The sequence below is a fragment of the Callorhinus ursinus genome, unplaced genomic scaffold (genome assembly GCF_003265705.2).
Source record: "Callorhinus ursinus isolate GAN/ISIS: 27379988/994484 unplaced genomic scaffold, GSC_fseal_2.0 scaffold28, whole genome shotgun sequence".
NCBI classification, from domain to species: domain Eukaryota; kingdom Metazoa; phylum Chordata; class Mammalia; order Carnivora; family Otariidae; genus Callorhinus; species Callorhinus ursinus.
In genome coordinates this window covers 15,974,953-15,995,377 of record NW_027397090.1, presented here as the reverse complement: position 1 = coordinate 15,995,377, position 20,425 = coordinate 15,974,953, and the positions used below count along the sequence as shown (strand labels likewise).

The window sequence follows — 20,425 nt, the reverse complement described above, 5'->3', positions numbered from 1 at the left end:
AGCACAAACCCCTCACATGCACCAAGTCTACTGATAGTAGAGTGACACAGCTTCAGCTCTAGGGGAAACAGGATCTAGCTTCCTTTGTGGTTTTTCATTTGTTTTGTTTCTTTTTGGTTTTGTTGGGGGTTTTTTTCTTTTAAGCATTTTTAATTTTATTTTATTTTTTAATTATTTCTATTTTTTCTTTCCTTTCTTTTCTATCAAGTTTTTCTTAACAAGCAGACCAAAACACATCGAGAATCTAGCTTTCTTTCTTTCTTTTTTAATTTTAATTTTATTTTATTTTAACCTCCAAAATGACAAGACAGAGGAATTCATCCCAAGAGAAAGAATAGGAAGAAATGACAGCCAGGGATTTAATTAATACAGATGTAAGAAAGATGTCTGAACTAGAATTTAAAACAATAATTATAAGGATACTAACTGGGCTTGAAAAAAAGCATAAGAAGACACTAGAAAATCCCTCACTGCAGAGATAAAAGAACTAAAATCTTGTCAGGCCAAAATTTAAAATTCTGTAACAGAGATGCAAACCCAAATGAATGCCATAACAATGAGGATGGACAAATCAGAGGAATGAATCAGTGATATAGATGATAAAATTATGGAAAATAATGAAGCTAAAAAAAAAGAGGAAAACAAAAGTAATGGATCACAAATTTAGACTTAGGGAACTCAGCAACTTATTAAAATGTAATAACATTTGTATCATAGGAGTCCCAGAAGATGAAGAGAGAAAAAAGGGGGAAGAAGGTTATTAGAGCAAATTATAGCTGAAAACTTCCCTAATCTGGAGAAGGACACAGACATCAAAGTCTAAGAAGCACAGAGAACTTCCAATAAATTCAACAAAAGCCAGCTATCACCAAGGCATATCATAGTCAAATTCACAAAATACACAAAGAATCCTGAAAGCAGCAAGAGGGAAAAATCCTTAACCTGTAAGGGAAGACAGATCAGGTTCTGTCCACAGAAACTTTGCAGGCCAGAAAGGAGTGGAAGGAAATATTCAACATGCTGAATGGGAAAAATATGCAGCCAAGAATACTTTATCCAGCAAGGCTGTCATTCAGAATAGAAAGAGAGACAGAGTTTCCCAGACATACAAAAACTGAAGGATTTTATGACCACTAAACCAGCCCTGCAAGAAATATTAAGGGGGACTCCTCGGGGGGAAAAAGAGCAATAAGCAACAAGGACTAGAAGGGAACAGAGAACATCACCAGAAACACTAGCTTTATAGGTAACACAGTAGCACTAAATTCATCTTTCAATAATCACTCTGAATGTAAATGGACTAAACGCTCCAATCAAAAGAAATAGGGTATCAGAATGGATTTAAAAAAAATATCCATCTATATGCTGCCTATAAGAGACTCATTTTTTACCTAAAGACACCTACAGATTGAAAGTGAGAGGATGGAGAACCATCTATCATGCTAATGGACCTCAGAAGAAAGCTGGAGTAGCCATACTTAATATCTGACAAACTAGATTTTAAAACAAAGACTGTAACAGATGAAGAAGGACATTATATCAGAATTAAGGGGTATATCCATCAAAAAGTTCTAACAGTTGTAAATATTTATGCCCCCAACTTGGGAGCACCCAAATGTATAGATCAATTAATAACAAACATAAATTCATTGATAATAATATAGTAATAGCAGGGGACTTTAACACCCCATTTACATCAATGGACAGATCATCTAAGCAGATAATTGACAAGGAAACAATGGTTTTGAATGGCATACTGGACCAGATATATGCAGTTGTATTCAGACATTTCATCCTAAAGCAGCAGAGTACATATTCTTTTCAAGTGCACATGGAACATTCTTCAGAATAGATCACATACTGGGTCACAAATCAGCCCTCAACAAGTACAAAAAATCAAGATCATTCCATGCATATTTTCAGACCACAACACTATGAAACTTGAAGTCAACCCCAAGAAAAAATTTTGAAAGACCACAAATATATGAAGGTTAAAGAAAATCCTACTGGGGTGCCTGGATGACTCAGTCAGCTAAGCGGCTGCCTTTGGCTCAGGTCATGATCTCAGGGTCCTGGGATCAAACCCCACATCAGGCTCCCAGCTCAGTGGGGCGTCTGCTTCTCCCTCTCCCTCTGCCTCTGCCCCCAACTCGTGCTTGCTCTCTCTCTCTCTCTCTCAAATAAATAAAATCTTTTTTAAAAAGGAAAAAGAAAATCCTACTAAAGAATGAATGGGTTAACCAGGAAATTAAAGATGAAATTAAAAAGTACACAGAAGCAAATGAAAATGAAAACACGACAGTGTGAAAACTTTGAGATGCAGCAAGGGCAGTCCTAAGAGGGAAGTATATTGCAATACAGGCCTACCTGAAGAAGCAAGGAAAGTCTCAAATACACAACCTATCCTTACACCTAAAAGAGCTAGAGCAGGAACAGCAAACAAAGCTGAAAGCCAACAGAGGAAGGGAAATAATAAAGAGCAGAAATAAATGATATAGAAACAAACAAACAAAAACTAGTAGAACAGATCAATGGAACTAAGAGCTGGTTCTTTGAAAGAATTAATAAAATTGATAAACCCCACCCCTAGCTAGATTTATCAAAAAGAAAAGAGAAAGGACCCAAATAAAATCACAAACAAAAGAGGAGAGATCACAACCAACACCACAGAAATACAAACGACTGTGAGAATATTATTAAAAATTATATGCCAACCAACTGGGCAATCTGTAAGAAATGGACAAATTCTTTGAAACATACCACCTACCAAAACTGAAACAGAAAGAAATAGAAAATTTGAACAGACCAATAACTGCAAGGAAATTGAATCAGTAATCAAAAATCTCCCAACAAACAAAAGTTCAGGGCCACATGGCTTTCCAGGGGAATTCTACCAGACATTTATTTATTTTTTTTTAAATTTAAAGATTTTATTTATTTATTTGAGAGAGAGAGAATGAGAGATAGCACGAGAGGGAAGAGGGTCAGAGGGAGAAGCAGACTCCCTGCCGAGCAGGGAGCCCGATGCGGGACTCGATCCCGGGACTCCAGGATCATGACCTGAGCCGAAGGCAGTCGCTTAACCAACTGAGCCACCCAGGCGCCCTCTACCAGACATTTAAAGAAGAGTTAATACTTACTCTTCTCAAACTTTTCCCAAAAATGGAAATGGAAGGAAAACTTCCAGACTTATTCTACAAAGCCAGCATTACCATGATTCCAAAATCAGACAAAGACCCCACTAAAAAGAAGAATTACAGGCCAAGCCATTAAAATGCAGTTTCTAATGAATATTCCGCTATACAATCATTTGTGATGTGATAAGTAGAAAAAACAAGTCACAAAACATATAATATCCTAGTTTGGGTGAAGGGTGTGTATGTGTGTGTGTATGAAAGTAAAAGCATTTTTTATTGAGTTAAAAAAAAAAGAATTACAGGCCAATATCCCTGATGAACATGGATGCAAAAATACTCAGCAGGATACTAGCAAATCGAATCCAACAGTACATTAAAGATATTATTCACCACGATCAAGTAGGATTTATTCCTGGGCTGCAAGGCTGGTTCAGTATTCACAAATCAATCAACGTGATACACCACATTAATAATGAAAGGATAAGAACCATATGATCCTCTCAATAGATGTAGAAAAGCCTTTGACAAAATACAGCATCCATTCTTTATAAAAACCCTCAACAAAGTAAGGATAGATGGAACATACCTCAACATCATACAGGCCATATACAAAAGACCCGCAGCTGATATCTTCAATGGGAAAAAACAGAGCCTGTCCCCTACAGCCAGGAGCAAGTCAAGGATGTCCACTCTCACCATTACTTTTTAACATAGTACCGGAAGTCTTAGCCTCAGCAATCAGACAACAAAAAGAAATAAAAGGCATCCAAATCAGCAAGGAAGGAGTCAAACTTTCACTATTTGCACATGACATGACACTCTATGTAGAAAACCCACAAGACTCCACCAAAAAAAAAAATTGCTAGAACTAATAATACATGAATTCAATAAAGTTGCAGGATACATGATCAATGTACAGAAATCTGTTGCATTTCTATACATCAATAACAAAGCAACAGAAAATGAAATCACGGAATCAATCCCATTTGCAATTGCACCAAAAACAAGAAGATAACTAGGAATAAAACTAACCAAAGAGGTAAAAGATCTGTACTCTGCAAACTGTAGAACAGTAATGAAAGAAACTGAAGAGGACACAAAGAAATGGAAAAACATTCCATGCTCATGAATTAGAAGAACAAACATTATTAAAATATCTATACTGGGGCACCTGGGTGACTCAGTCAGTTAAGTGACTGCCTTTGGCTCAGGTCATGATATCAGGGTCCTGGGATCAAGCCCTGCATCGGCTCCCTGCTCAGCAGAGAGCCTGCTTCTCCCTCCCTCTGCCTGCCGTTCTGCCTACTTGTGCTCTATCTCTGTCAAATAAATAAAATCTTTAAAAAGGGGGGGCGGAATCAGGGAGAGACGAACCATGAGAGACTATGGACTCTGAGAAACAAACTGAAGGTGTTAGAGGTGAGGCGGGTGGGGGGATGGGTTAGCCAGGTGATGGGTATTAAGGAGGGCACATACTGCGTGGAGCACTGGGTGTTATACGAAAACAATGAAGCATGGATCACTACATCAAAAACTAATGATGTATGGTGACTAACATAACATAATAAAATAAATTTTTTTTAAAAAAATTAAATAAATACTGTGACAAGAGGCCAAAAAAAAAGGCATTGCACAACCGAGGGATCAGCCCAAAAATGGAATATGACAACTGTAAATGTCTATACACCAATACAGGATCACCTAAATATGTAAAGCAAGTATTAATAGTTGTAAAGGGAGAAATTGACAGTAATACAATAATAGTAGGGAACTTTAACACCTTCGCTTACATAAGTGGATAGATATCCAGACAGAGATCAATAAAGAAACGGTGGCTTTGAACAACACATTGGACCGATGGATTTAACAGATATATGCAGAACATTCCATCCAAAGACAGCAGATATGCATTCTTTTCTCTTTTTTTAACATTTCTTTAAAGATTGTATTTATTTATTTGTCAGAGAGAGAGAGAGAGAGAGAGTGGGTGAGCACAAGCAGGGGGAGCGACAGGCAGGAGAAGCAGCCTCCCTGCCAAGCAAGGAGCCCAGTGTGAGACTCAATCCCAGGACCCTGGGATCATGACCTGAGCCGAAGGCAGATACTTAACAGACTGAGCCACCAGGCATCCCATAATATGCATTCTTTTCAAGTGCACATGGAACGTTCTCCAAGATCTCATGTTAGGCCACAAAATACGTCAGTAAATTTAAGAAGTTATAAAAAATAAGTCACAGGGATGAAAACTACAGCATAAGTAATGTATTCAATAATATTGTAATAACACTATATGGTGACAGATGGTGACTACACGTACTCTGGTGAGCACTGAATAATGTATAAAATTGTCAGATCACTGTTGTACACCTGAAACTAATAAAACACATTATGTCAACTATACTTCAATTTAAAAAAAAAATACCCACAATGAAATATCACCTTAACACCTGTTAGAATAGCTATCATCAAAAAGACAAAAGAAAATACATACTGGTGAGAATGTGGGAAAAGGGGAACCCGTGTGCACTTTGGTGTGATTGTAAACCATTACAACCCTATGGAAAACAGCATGGAGGTTTTTCAAACATTTTTAAAAATAGAACTACCATTGGGACTCCTGGGTGGCTCAATCAGTCAAGCGTCTACCTTCGGCTCAGGTCACAATCCCAGGATCCTAGGATCGAGTCCCGCATTGGGCTCCCTGCTCATCAGGGAGTCCGCTTCTCCCTCTCCCTCTGCCTGCCACTCCCCCTGCTTGTGCTCTCTCTCTCTGTGTCAAATAAATAAAATCTTTAAAAAAAAAAATAGAACTACCATATGATCCAACAATTCCAGTTTTGGGATGTTTGAAGGAAACAAAAATCATTGTCAAAGAAATATCCACACCCCCATGAAAATAGCAGCATTATTTACATTAGCGAAGACATGAAAACAATCTAAGTGTTCATTGACCTACAAATGAATAAAGAAGTTGTGATATCTATTAAAATGTTATTTAGCCATAAAAAAGATGGAAGTCCTACCATTTGCAACCACATGGATGGACCTTGAGGGCATTAAGCTAAGTGAAATAAGACAGAGAAAAACAAATACTATGTGATCTCACTTTTATGTGGAATCTAAAATAATTTAAAAAAAAATGAAAAACTAAACTCATCAAAGGGAGATCATATTTGTGGTTCACAGAGGCAGGGGGTTGGGGATGGGAAGAACTGGATGAAGACGGCCAAAATATATGAACTTCTGTTTATAACCTAAGTCCTGTTTAGACAACATGATGACTGTAGGTAGGGGCTCCTGGGTGACTCAGTTAAGCATCCGACTCTTGATCTCAGCTCGGATCCTGATCTCAGGGTTGTGAGTTTGAGCCCCATGTGGGCCTCTATGCTGGGTATGGAGCCTACTTTAAAAAAAAAAAGTGATGACTGTAATTAATATGCACAAAACCCACTGAGAGGAGGCACATGAAACCAGGCACTCTGTCCATCAGGCTTTAGGCCCAAGTCTTGAGCCCCAGAAGTGTCTGCAGGATTGGAACAGTATCTTTGGAGATAGAGAATGGACAAATTTGAAAGCATCTTTTACCCAAATATATAATTCATCTTGCACTTTCTGGGACAGGGTCCACCTTTAACTTCTTTGTCCAAGCCTTAAGTCATCACCTCAACTCTACAACAAGGAATAGAGCCCTTAGGGAAAAAAAACAGAGCCTTCAGGCTGAGTCATGTTTCCAGAAGTGGTTAATAAAAGCCATAAACTGTGGTCATTCCTGGGTCCCTTTCCTCCCTGGCCATACCAATCATCAACTGGAGAAACAAAGAGAAGAAGGTGGAAATAACAGAGCTACCCAGATCCATCAGCCTGAAGTCCCATGACAATTCTCAGTCTAGAAGGAGCTATTTCCTGAGAGGTCCCAACTATGGGCGCTCACACTCCTAGGCTTCCAAAAACAAATAGCACCAGGAAATCCACCACTTCTATGCAAACCCACAGATACTCAAATATTCAGTCATTAGCAATCCAACTGTATACCATTTAGACATCTGTTCCACCTCTCCATGCTTTACTGCAGCTCTGTGTGTTCCTCCTACTACTCATCTGCCATCCCCATACCTCCTCACCACCTCCCCTCACTCGTGCACTCAAGGCTCCTCTCTGGTCAGTAATCTTCATGACTCTGTGTGTGGAGGTACCAGTGAAATGTCCTCCAGAGCTTTCCCAACCCTATTCAATGGGCATCCATGGTGGAGCACCATTTCTTGGTGTGGCCCAGGGGACAGCTGACCTTAGTGTTAATTGACTTGATCAAATCAATATATTATCAAGAACAAATTGTTTTTATTTACAAGTATTTATGGACTAGCCATAAAAGACTAAGAATAGTGTCAAAAAGGATTAAGCCCAATGGGGCGCCTGGGTGGCTCAGTTGTTAAGCGTCTGCCTTCGGCTCAGGTCATGATCCCAGGGTCCTGGGATTGAGCCCTGCATCGGGCTCCCTGCTCTGCGGGAAGCCCGCTTCTCCCACTCCCCCTGCTTGTCCTGCCTCTCTCACTGTGTCTCTCTCTGTCAAATAAATAAATAAAATCTTAAAAAAAAAAAAAAAAGATTAAGCCCAGAATGAAAGAATGCTTGTGGGAACAGAAAAGACATCAAGTGGTATTTATAAATTCACCGCCTCGGAGCAGGAAGATGTGAGGGGAAAGGTGACTGCTGGGGAAGTAACAAAATGTAATAGATAAGAGAGAAGACAGAACTACTAAACCACCATTGCATGCCTGGGAACCTGAGCCCAGACCTCACAGGGGGGAAGATACTAGGATGTAAGCGAGTACAGTCTGTCTGGCCCAGGTGACTCCCCCCAGAGGGTGACAGCACTGCTACCTTGTCCTCAGAATCCCTGTCTTTGAGAAATCGTGAAGATCTGAGAGATGCTGAGAAAAGCCCAGAAAAGAAAAGGTGGCCCAATTTTCAAAATGATGAAAATAATATATTCTGAAATCTGTAGACAAAATCTTGATGTTGATTTTTAGCAAAATTCAAGAATGGATTTTTGTACAGAGCGTATGTGAAAACTTAGAAAATAGTGAGCATGAGAAACCAGAGTATTTTCTCTAGAAAATACTCTGGGCCTTAGTAAATCAGAGGATCACAGGTATTGCAAAGATGGAGGGTGTGTGGACACAGTGAGGTGACACTTGCCTTGCTTCCCTGGACAGTGCTGCCCAAGCTGGCCTTCCTCTTAGTTCTTTTTGTCAGGATGGTTGTGCTTGGGCTCATCTTCCCGCTGACCTTTAGCCCCATAGTATAACTACTCTTGTGTTCGACTCACCAGAGCTCTCCCAGAAAACAGAATGCTTGAGGGAGGCTCTGCTCTCCTCTCCATCCTGGCTTCAAGAGCTGGAAATGGAACTGGAGCACCATAAGGTAGGATGGGGCAGCTTTTGGAAGACTTGAAGGAGAAGCAACAGGAGATCTTGCTTTTCCAGGAGGAATAACTAACCCAGGTAAGAGGGAGTCCATTGATAAGGAAAAGGGCCCCATGTTCAGATTTAGAAGGGATATTGACTAGACAGTTAATGGCCTCTTTTGGAAATCTGTTTCTTCTCCGCTCTTCCTGATGATGGGTGACTTGGAGCCAAAGGGAAGACTTCTGTGGGAACACCTTTTTCTCTCCAAAGTTGGGAGACTAAAATTTTGTTATAGAAGGCTTCAGCATATCAGGTACTGGAGAAAGAATGTTCTCATGCTTCCAGTTTGTTTAAAGATATTAGTTTCACTGTAATGTAGGAGACATCTACACCAGCCCTGACACTAAGCCCCAGCATAAACTGTATAACTGCTTGTCACCATGACAAGAGCAGGGGCAGTAAGAATATGAAGCTGTTGTGTATGCTCCTAGCTACTCTAGCTAATGGCATGACTTCAGGCGAAGTTACTTCACCTCTCTGAGTCTCTGTTTCCACATCTGTAAAATAAAGTGATGGGTTTCATGACCCCTGGGTTGACATCTAGGGCTAAAACTCTGATGCAAAGGCTAGCTCACAGCTGGTTGCCCTGGGGACCCTTGCCAGCTCAGCAGACCCTTATGTACAAAGTTATGGGAGTTGGGTCCTACTTGCCTGGAGGAGAGCTTTGTATCCGGGAGTGTGAGAAGTCAGGTCAGTTGAAAGAACAGTTGCCAGCATACAGAAGGCCTACAGGGTTGGATGAAAGTGTACATTCTACACAGCAGACAATGGAAAATGAGTATTTTTTTCCTGAGTACAGCAGGTACGTGATGGAAACAGAACCCCCTGATGGTAAGACTGCTGGGGCAGCTGGAGTCAGGAGACATTAGAACCAGGGAAACCTACTGAACGGGGGCAGTGATGTTCCGGGCGTGAAGTGATGAGGGCCTCATCTAGGTGCTGTCAGGAAGATAAAGGGGAATAAATAGTAAGCAAAAGAAAAGTAAGAAAAACTTCATGAAAGTTTGGATTTAGGGAAAGAAACAGGAACAATATAGAACTTTGAGGTTAGTATCTGCAGACAGCCTCATCCTGAGATGCCTCCCTTTCATGCCTTTCTCCCTCTTTATGGGTCTTCTAGAATTCATTTCAAAGCACTACCGTTAAAGCCCCATAATCCCTTAGCCTTAATTCTGCAATCCAATAAGATCTGTGAATTGAAATCTTTTCCATATACTCATTTGGTGACAAAACATAACTGACCTGACAAAAGGATATTCATGGTTCTCATTATCTCACATAGCTCGTTGTGGGAATATGGACACATTTGATGAAGGCCTGCGGCCAATGTCACTCGGCACCTGTGATACATGGCATATATGGTATATGCACCCCATTGCATCTCCCCTCGGCACTCATCCTCAGAGGGTCAACTCAGGGGAAACAGGACCCTGCTTCCTAGGAATGGGGCACGTGGTCCCAACACTGGAGCTCCTTGGCAGTTCTAAAAGCACATGATGGAGCAGCAGTGCCCTGCTGGCCAGTGAGGCTCAGCCAGCCCTACTCCCAGACCCACACCTGACGCAGGGCCAGCTCAGCCGGGTCACCATCAGACTGCATGTCAGTCTACACTGCAGCACTCCAGTGCTTTGAATCCACATGTGAAAGCAGTAGCTTCCCAGGTGCCATCTCATGCTTAGCCCAGCACCTCCTATTTCCATTCTTTTATGATCTGCAGAGTGTGGTGGCCTCACTCTAAATATGCTGTCCCATTTCATCATCCAATCACCCCTCTGGAGAGCTGGGACTAATGGCCAGACCAAGCCCACCGAAAGGCTTGCGTAAAGCAAACCAATGATCATTTGTATGTGACTTTTGTGCAAAAGCCTAGCCTGTGTCGTGTGGTTTTTTAGAATGTGTGTATAAATGTATGATGCGTACAGCCAATATAACTGGTGGACAGGGTCCATTAGAGGAAATGAGACACAGTCTTTTTGGTGGCTAGAAAAGCAAAATGTTACACAAAGAAATAAACCTTTTTTCTTCACCTGCTTTGTTTCCAATTTCAGCACCAGTCTCCAGGCTGAGTGTGAAAGAGTAGGAAAGACACTTGTTAAGAAGCTCAGAGTCTAATGCATGAAGTCTAAGTTTATAAGAATACAGTTTTTCCTTCTTTGTCCTTTTGTGAAAATCCCCAGTCAAAAAATGTGAGACAGCGATTCTTAGATTTGGGCCATCTTCGAATCTGTGATGGAGATTACAGAAGCATTTCCTGGGCTCCGGTCCCAGGAGATTTAGCTGGTGTGCGGCCCTAGGTTCTACATGTTTCACATAAACACCCCAGGTGGTTCTGATGCAGTGGGCTGCAGACTGCAGTTCACAGAACCTCATGCTACAACATTGAGTCAAAACTGTAAATCAGTTCGTTTTAGTTTAATTAAGAACCTGTCATTGAAAAGTATATGTCATTCCATAAATGTTGACATAAAGATTTTCATCTCAGATATTCTTTATGTCCTTTTGCCTTTCAGCACTAAAATAAAACTATCCACAGTTATTTTCCAGAACCAGTCAGAAAATTAAAACAAGACTAAGAACAAACAATCACTGTCACCACCACCACCACCACCACCAAAAAGATCCACCAACAGACTCCTGCCTGGGGTGGAGACATGCCCCACTTTCATGATGGATGCGGTGGCATCACCAACTGCTTTCACACTCGGTGGCTTCAGTGGTTCCTTGAGCATGTTCGGCTGTCAATATGAGGAGCTCACTGGCAGAATCAGCAGGATGGATGAAAAGCCAGCCAAACCATAAAGTATTATTTAAAGACAAAGTAGCAAAATGTGAGGCCCTCTTGCTCTGTGCTTGCTTATTCAAGTATCCCAGCAATTTTACCTTCATCACTGTGCTGCCGGGTCTGGTAGGTGTTGATCATCAGTAATCCATGAAGAACTCAAATATGGCTTCTAAGAAATCCATTTTATGTGCATAACATTTATGAAAGCAACAAGGTATTGTGGAAATATCCAATCTGCTCAGAATCCAGTCACAAATCCTTTTTGGGGAAAAGACCTAAAACCATTCTTGCATTCCACTCTTTATGAAATTGGAAAAAAAAAATATCTTTGAGAGGAGGATGCTCCAATATTTAACGTTCTCTATGTTATATTCTTTCCCACTATACGACAGAAACAGCCCATTCTTTAAAAAAAATTCTGTGTGACAACCACTGTCTTCCAATTTGTTTTAATTCAGGTAAGAAGCATGTTGCGCTCTGTGCAGGGAACAGGGGGCGGTCCTACAGGAAAGAATGGAAAGGAGAAAGAGGCAGGTACCTAATGTAACCCTTAAACGTGTAGAACTAGCTCTTGACCTGACATAAACCTGCAGAATGTATACAGTGTTTATTACACCCAGCAGATCCTGTCATCACTCAAGCCACTGAGGCTAGTATTGGTTTCTATTGCTGTCCTAACAAGTTACCATAAACTTAGCGGCCTAAAAGAACACAGGTTTATTATCTCACTGTTCTATGGGTTAGGATTCCAACAAGGATCTCACTGGATGGAAATCAAGGTGTCTCCAGGGCTGCTTTCCATTCTGGAGGCTCTAGGGGACAATCCGTTTCTTTGCCTCCTCCAGCACTTAGGGACATCCCCACCCCCATTCCTTGGCTCCTGGCCCCTTCCTGCATCTTCAGCACTAGCAACAGCAGGTAGAGTCTTCCTCACAAGGCCTCATTCTGACCTTTTCTGCCCCTTCCACTCTTAAAGCCCTCATGTAATGACATGGGCCACCTGGACAGCCCGGGATAACCTCCGCATCTAAGGTCCTTAACCTAACTAAGCACATCTGCAAAGCACATCTGCAAAGCCCCCTTTGCTATGTGATATAACATATTCACAGGTTCCGGGAAATGGAATGGGAGCCTCCTCAGCAGGGGAGGGGCATTATTCTGCGTACCACCACACTACTGACTCAGGTGCAACTAATAAATATTGAAACTAAAAACATATCTTTTCTAATTTCACCAGAGCACAATCTAGAACAGCAAATGAAGACAAAGCCAAATTAGAACCCTAGGAGAGTTCCACTGATGACCATAAAATTGCACAGGTACTGGTCTCTTTAGAGTAGTAGTAGTTGTGTTTTCCGGATGTGGCTTTCTTTTCTCCCGGCGGAGGCAGACTGTAGAAATCTCGTCCAAGGCGAAGAGTGCAGTGGCGGAGGGAGGGAAGGCGGTGGCGGAGTGCGTGGGCCTGGGACCGCACTCACCTCTGGCTATGAAATCTCAGCGGGATCTAAGGGGGCCGATGGAATGGTTTTCTTTGGACCTGCCCTTGCCCGAACGCGGGGATCCTTGCGCGCCTCCCCCAGGAGGCCACGAGGCGGCGCGGCGGTCCTTCCCTGGGAACTCGCCCGGTACTCGTGAGCACTAGGATGTGCCCTAAGTCGGGATCTCGCCGGGCGCGCGTGTTCAGCCCGAGTGTGCAGAGCTTCCTGGCTTGTGGTCACGCATTCCCGGGGCTGGCCCGGGCGGCGCTGCGGGGGCTTGACTGTGGAGGCTGAGCTCCTCGGGTAAAGCCATCTTCCTCGGTCGCCTCATCGCCTCCTCGGCTCTAACCGAGAGAGATGGATCCGCGCGCTTCCGCGCTGGCGGAGAGGCTTCTCTCGTCGTGGTCGCAGAGCCGGCAGCCTCTCCTGTGTTGGCCGCTGTGGGCGTGGGCGTGTGTGTGCATGTGTGTGTGCATGCGCGTGTGTGCACGTGTGCGGGTGCGCGCGCGCCCGGGCCGAGGCAGGAGTTGCAGGAAAAGGGAAGAGTAGTGACAAGAAAAGTCGGGAGGAGAAGACCAAGGAGGCTGGGGAGGAGGCAAGAGGAGGACCAGAGCTGGAGTACCCGAATGGGAAGGCAGCTGGGGGTAGGGAGCCAGAGGAAATGTCCCATTTAGGAGGATACAATTCTTAGGGTTGGGCTCATTCCCTTCTTTGGAGACTTGTCTGTCCCTGTGGGGTGTTTTTAGATGCCTGAAACTTGACTGCCCCACTTCAGGCTGTGGGTGCACCTCTAACAGGTGCGCTTCCCTAGCGAAGGGTAGCAGGCCCCGTGGGCGTGCACAGGGGTCTTACTCAGTGCCCCCGGGATGCTTAGGGAAGGGTCCGGTGAGTGGAGCCCTTTCGGGAGCTTCCTTTGGAGCAGCGCAGGGAGGTGTCTGGGTATCTCCGCCCTCCCTCCAGTGCTTGGGTTGCAGCACAGTTAGGCAAAGCTGCTGGCTCTTACTCACTCCCCAGGGAATAGGAGTCAGTCTGAGCCCCAGTGTTCCCCAGGGACACCCTACAAAACCTCAGAGAAAGTGGGGACTTCCCTTCAGGCGACTTTGTAGTCATCTTAATCCTTCCTTTGGAGGACCTTTGACAGAATAGAATGATCAAGTCTTTAAAGAATGTCTTTTAGGGGCACCTAGGTGGCTCAGTGGCTTGGGTGTCCGGCTCTTGATTTGGGCTGGGTCGTGATCTCTGGGTGGTGGGATCCGCCCAGCTTGGGGTTCCACAGACTGAGCACAGAGTCTGCTTGGGATTCTCTCTCTCCCTCTTCCTCTGACCCTCCTCCCACTCGCACACTCGCTCACTCTCTCTCTAAAAATATAAAGAAATAAAATCTTAAAAGAAAAAAGAAGAAGAATGTGTTTTGCAGAGGCATGTCATCTGGCAAAGATCCTGTTTCCACCACAGACCTCACAGGAACACCCACTCAGCTCTTGGACAGTGGGTCATGGGGCTTCTTGCAATCCCAGACAGAGTCAAGCAAAAACTGCCCTTAGAACTGGCGCTGTGCTTTTTAAATACAAGCTTAAAGGTTTTCTTCCTTCAAAGGTTCCCCCTGGCTGTGGCTGAAGTCTCTATTCTGTAATAGAGAATCTATACTACTCAGAATCTAGATCGACATTTTCCAGCCTTGATTTTAAAATAGGGGACGCCACATCAATACAGAGTAAGAGGAACTGGGTCTGCCCTCCTGCCTACTGCAAGAAAACAGCACAAACAAAACCAGACAAAATACACGAAATGCAGATTTTCAAGATACTGGGCATCAGGCCAGAGAGGATGGTAATGCCCAAAGGATGGGAAGCAAATAGGTAAGCCCTGCACCTGCTCCTGTTGACTGCCTGAGAGAGTTTCCAAGCAAGGCACAGGGAGGGGAAACTGAAGGGGAGCCCAGGGGACCTCAAGTTGAGGACACTGAACTGAGTCCCAGGAGGCCAAAGTAGCTAGAGGCCGCAGGACAGAGGACCAGGAAGGAGAGAACTGCAGAAAGTCTTATGAGGATCATCTGTCTAGGGGCCCCTCCAGCATGCAGCACAGTACTGGTCAGTGCTTCCGTATGTGGCAAACTAGCCAAGGTCAGGGGTAAGTAATTTGAAAGGATTAGAAGGAACAGTGCCTGGCACTCACACAGGGCTGGGAATGGTGCTTGTTCCCAACAGAAAGACTGGAGGAAAAAAAAAAAAAAAACCCTTGTAATTCATGGGGGAGGGGTGGAGTATTCCCTCAGGTTCGGGGAACTCATTAGCCCTGGACTGAGCACTGCTCTGGACCACTTCACAAATCCTGAGAGCAAGACCGGAAATGATCAAACTGTTTCCAAGTAGATGCATCTCCAAACAAAGCTCAAAATTTATAGGAACACGAAAACATCCAGCAGCCAACAAGGTAGAATTCAGAATGTTTGGCATTCCACCAAAATCTCGAGGTATGCAAAGAGGCAGGGAAATGTCCCTAAATGAGGAGACCAATCAATCACTTGAGAATGACCCTAAGATGGCACAGATGTTAGAATCACCAGAGAAGGACTTGAAAACATTTTCTAAAACGGTAGTCCCTAAGTTCAAGATGTTAAGTAGGCAAATGGAAAATAGGTAAATGACCCAATCTAACTTTAAGAGATGCCAACTACAATGTCTGGAAGGAAATTACTGTAAGGGATTGGCAGCAATTAGAAAATGCAGAAGAAAAACACTTGATAGGACCTGTATGGGGTCTGCAGATCCCTTTGGGGGGCACTGGCCCCTTCACACCAAGGAATCTTCCAATCCGTGAGCATGGGATGTCCTTCCATTTCGTTAATCTCGTGCAGCAATATTGTGGAGTTTTCAGTGGACAGGTCTTTTGCTTCCTTGAATAGATTTATTCACAAATATTTTATTGTTTGGGGTGCTATTGTACATAAAACTGTTTTCTTAATTTCCTTTTCAGATTGTTCATTGCTAGTGCATAGAAACAACTGGTTTTTGTCTATCTTGTACCCTGCAACTTTACAGAATTAGTTTATTGACTCGATTAGTTTTTGTGTGTGGATTATTGGGGATTTTTCTGCATATGGGAGCATGTCATCCCCAAAGAGAGATAGTTTCATTTCTTCTCTTCCACACTATTTTTGCTGACCTTCAGTTTTGAGAGACATTTGGGCCAGGTGTAAAAGCCTATGTAGCCCACAACAGCCCACCCCTGGACTCTGCAGGTCAGAGATGAGCAACAACGGACAGGAAGTTCCCTGTTTTGGGTCACCTCTGCCCAGGAGTCTTGGATCAGCATGTGCAGCCTAGGCTAGGGGAACAGATCTGGGGAACCCTTGCTCTTTGCAAGCCCAGCTCCAATTGGAAGGACCACAGTGACCCCTGGACACCCCTACAGGGATGGCTCGTGGCCTCGGAGCTGCCAGGACGCCAGAGGTCAGAAAAAGACAAATCCCAAAACACCCAGCCCAAAGACCCTGTGTAGACATAGGAGGTGGTTAACGGAGCCACGGGCACTCTTCTCCAGTGGAATCACAAGCCTCAGGCAGGTGCGGTGGCAGGGGCGGGGGGGGCGGTGGTTGGGTGGCGGCTGCTGACTCCAGGCCTTGGGGATCTCCAGAGTTGCAGTTTGGAGGCCTCTGAAGGGGACTCTTCCAGGGCACGAGCCACCTCGCCCTCCTGCTCACCGTCCTGCTCCGGGGTCAGAAAGAGGAAGCTGTGGAATCCAAAAGGTAGAACCACAGGCTCTGAACACAGGGACCCCTTTCTCTGTTATGATTCAGATTAGGACCCAAGCTGCAAGGTTCCAACAGCACACCAGTCAGGCCATGAGCACAGCACTCCCGACCAACCTGTGGTGCTCTGGTTGGGGAGGGTGTCTCAGCATTTGAGGTTAGTAGCCACGTAGAGCTGAAGCAGCCCTCCCTCCCTCTCTCTCTCTCTGTCCCCTCCCCTCTTCACTCCAGGTTGGCTACCCTCACCTTTCTCCTGCTCAGCGTTCCCCATGCGCCCCTCTCCCTGCACAAACATGCCCAGACTGAGGGCAGCCCACTGCCCTGGGTGGGGTGGGGAGCTCAGTGTCTCTCCAGGAGGCGCCCTCTGGACGTCTCTAGAACTTTTACCTGGTTCTAAACAGGTGCCATAATAAAGGTTTTTAACAACTGCTTTGAACCACTTTTCACACCCCCCCGTTCTGGGGTTCCTGTAGGACTGAAGACACAAGGCCACAGGCGAGTTCTTGGTCCCCCCCAACCCCAGACTCCCAGCAGAGTGCATCCTTCACAAAGTGGATGGATACCTACTCGGTGCCAGGCTCTGCTGTGGCCATATTGTGAGCAAACCCCATTTCCCTGCCCCATGGAGCCTCCACTAAAGGCTTGAGGGTGGTGTGGTGGGGACACAGGTGGTCAGTGTCCTTCCTACTGCCCACACCACCTTGCTTGGGGGGGAATTTGCTGTGAACAAAACAGGGGAAGCCCAACAAGAATGGGAAATGTCACTTCAGCCTGAGAGGTTGTCTTCCCCTGGAGCTCAGTGGCTTTCTGGGCAGCACAGAGCAGGTGGGAGGGCCTTGGGCCCACTTTTCCTGCATCATGTGACCCAACTCACCCCTGCTGGGTGTGGAGAGCCCAGCCCCCGTACCTCCCAAATCACCTTGAGGCAGTCAGTCCATCCTAGCAGATTTGCAGCTTAGCAGATCACTTCTCCAGCAACCAGGCCTCCCGGTGTCTATTCGAGGAAGAAGCACCAGCCAGCAGCCCGGCCCCACCCTGGCTATGCAGTCCAGTACCACCAGCTCTGCTTTCGGAGGGGAGCAGGTGCATATTTGCAAGCTAGGGCTTGTCATTAGGCAGCCTCCTTGTCCTCTGAGAGCCATGACCAGCTTTTGAAGACCCTTGCTGTGTTCGAGATCCCTGGTGTGGACTTGGATAAAACTTCTGCACATGAAAAACTCCATTTTGAGAAAAGCTCCATTTTCCTTTTTGAAACACATAGCTAAGGAGCTCGAACTGGGTAGAAAGACCTCTAAACTGGGCCAGAAGTGGCCACCGTTTTACAAGCAGCCGCTCTTTAAAATTCAACAGGATGGCTGGCATCTGGACCGTAAATCTGTCAGTATGAACAGGAATGTAGCCTCAGAAAAATATCTGGGGTGTGGGCATCCAGCACCCTGAGCCCATTCAGGTGCTCATGGTCAAGCTAGAGTTCCACAGATTTGGAGCACACCTTGCAGCCCAAGGCCAACTGATCGGGTGCTCACTGTACATCTGTTGAGGGCCCCAAGTCCGGGTAACTAAGGACAAGTGGCTGCTGAGGAACAGTCACAGCAGTGGGTTATTAAAGAAGTACCTGAGAGCCGTGAGCAGTGGAAAGGCCATGTCGGGTGGTTGGGGGGTACCCTCTAAGAAGAGATACCTGGGAAGTTGTGATTGCTGGAGAAACCCCAGCCCAGAGAGGGAACCGGTCCCCCAAAGAGGACTGACAGTCCTTAGTGTAAAATGAAGCCTCAGAAAGCTACTCAGAGTGTGGGCTCCCTCCACCCTGGAGGCTCTGCAGGTGGTTGGGTTAGGCCATATGTCCACAGCCCTGGAGTGTCCCCAGCAGCCCCAGGCCTGCTCACAGCAGGCCAGAATATCCAGGACCTAGAACAGGGCAATGCCCAGTGAGACTGGTTACCAGGAGGAAATTGTTGGAGGACCTTACCCTGCATAATCGGACCTCTTCCTCCTTTGGAAACAGCTGGAGAACTTGCATTGTCCTCCTGGGTTGGGGCCTGACCATGGGTTGGGTAGCCTGCAAAAAGGTACACCCAGGGGCCTTGAGCCCTGGAGAAGCTTGGCACCTCTCCCCCCCGCCGCCCGCCACTGCCAGGCAGTCTGTCAAAATGGGGAATGACTGTCACCGGTTTAAAGCTGTCACTTCAAGATTTTCGGTGGGTGGGCTTCCTGTACCCTGGAGGCTATGCAGGTGGTTGAGGATGGGCCTGAGCTCCACAGACTGCGCTCACCAAGGCCAACTCCCGGGGTCTGCGTGAGCACGTGGCCAGAGAAGCCAGGGGAGCCAGGCACCTAAATCAGGAAAACTATAGGGATAGGCCAAGTCACAGGAGCGGGCAGCTGGGGATACACATCTGCCTAATTTCAGTCCAAACCTACACAAAGGCACATGTCCTGCTGGAAGGGAGACGTGGAGAAGTGTGGATTGACAAGGGGCAGATGGTGAGTCCACAGGCTGCACAGGTCAGGGCACCAGCTCCCTGGACCAGGGCATCTGTAGGGAGAGGCCAGCTCATACAAGCGGGTTTTTGAGGGTACCCGGCGTCTGCTTCATTGGCAGAGCCCGGTGGGAGCTGGCTGGCAGGGGTAACCCTCCTGCAGAAGACCTCTGGGGGCCCTGATTGCTGGAGTATCTGGACACCCCATCAGACAAGCAGTCCAAATGGGGACCACACTCAAGCTGTCACCTCTGATAGACTCTTGGGGTTGGGATTCCTGGCCAGGAGGCTATCCTGGTGGTTCAGGACGGGCCTGAGCTCCCCAGGCCAGGAGGGCCCCAGATTCCCCAAATGGACTGAGCAGGAGCCTACTGAGCATGCACGAGCCTTGCAGGTCAGGGAGCTAGTGAACAGGGCAAGTGTGCGGAAGGCCGTGTCTCTGGAGCAGGCCTCTGATGGTCCAAATCTTCCGCTTAATTCCAAGCCCTATCCTACACAAATGAGTCTATTTCTCCCCCGAAGGTAAAGCTGGTCTGCTTTGTCTGTGGGACCCGTGTGGCTGCCAGGATATCCTTCCCTAAGAGATACCTGGGGGAGCCTTGACTTCTAAGCTTGGGACCCGATTAGGCCGGCAGGCAGTTCCACAAGGGCCCATCTGTCACCATTTCAAGCTGCCACCTGAGAAAAGTGGAGGGAGGCTTCTTCCACCCTGTTGGGGTGGCTGTTGGGGGTGATTTGGGACTGATCCGAATCTCCACTGGCCTGGAGGTGCTTAGCTGGCTGACAGGGTGTGCAAATGCACATCCTCGAGCTGCCCAAGGCAGGGGAGCCAGGGACCTGGGACGGGGCAAATGTTGGGTGTGGCAGCATCTCAGAGACTGGCTGTTGGGGGTACATGAAATCTACCCGCTTCCAAGCCTGAACGTACACAAATAGGCCTATTTCCCTTTAAGCCTGGGCTAGAGGAACCTGAACTGCTGGGTCATCCTCCTATAAGAGGCCTATTTGAGCCTATAAGAGACACCTGGGTGCCTTGAGTTCTGGAGAAGGCAAGGACTTAATCAGGCAGTCGGCCCAAACGGGGGTGATTGCACCACTTTATTGCTTCTCAGGAATATCTGTGGGGTTTTAATAATTAAATTGTAGGCCTCGTGGGATATAGCCCCATCCTAAAGTTAGTGGAGGAAAACCTAAAAAACAAAACAAAACAAAACTGGATTGATAAGAAATATTTGCGGGGTTTTGATCCCAGTGGCCTAATGGTTAGGCAGGTGGTTCAGGACCGGCTCGCCCCCCACCCCCACGAGCGTGGAGGGCCCCAGCTGCCAC

At 45.9% G+C, this 20,425-nt stretch overlaps 1 long non-coding RNA gene across 2 annotated transcripts in view; it reads left to right on the top strand.

The window, feature by feature from the left end:
• Window positions 1–11,257, top strand: part of LOC141370203 (uncharacterized) — a 106,924-nt gene extending 95,667 nt beyond the window's left edge. The window contains exons 3-4 of one of the 2 annotated variants that reach the window (XR_012374059.1): window positions 8,470–8,641; window positions 11,116–11,257. This is a non-coding gene — a long non-coding RNA (uncharacterized lncRNA). The remainder of the gene's footprint in view (window positions 1–8,469; window positions 8,642–11,115) is intronic. The other variant, XR_012374058.1, reaches the window with a different exon arrangement.
• Window positions 11,258–20,425: the final 9,168 nt, after the last annotated feature.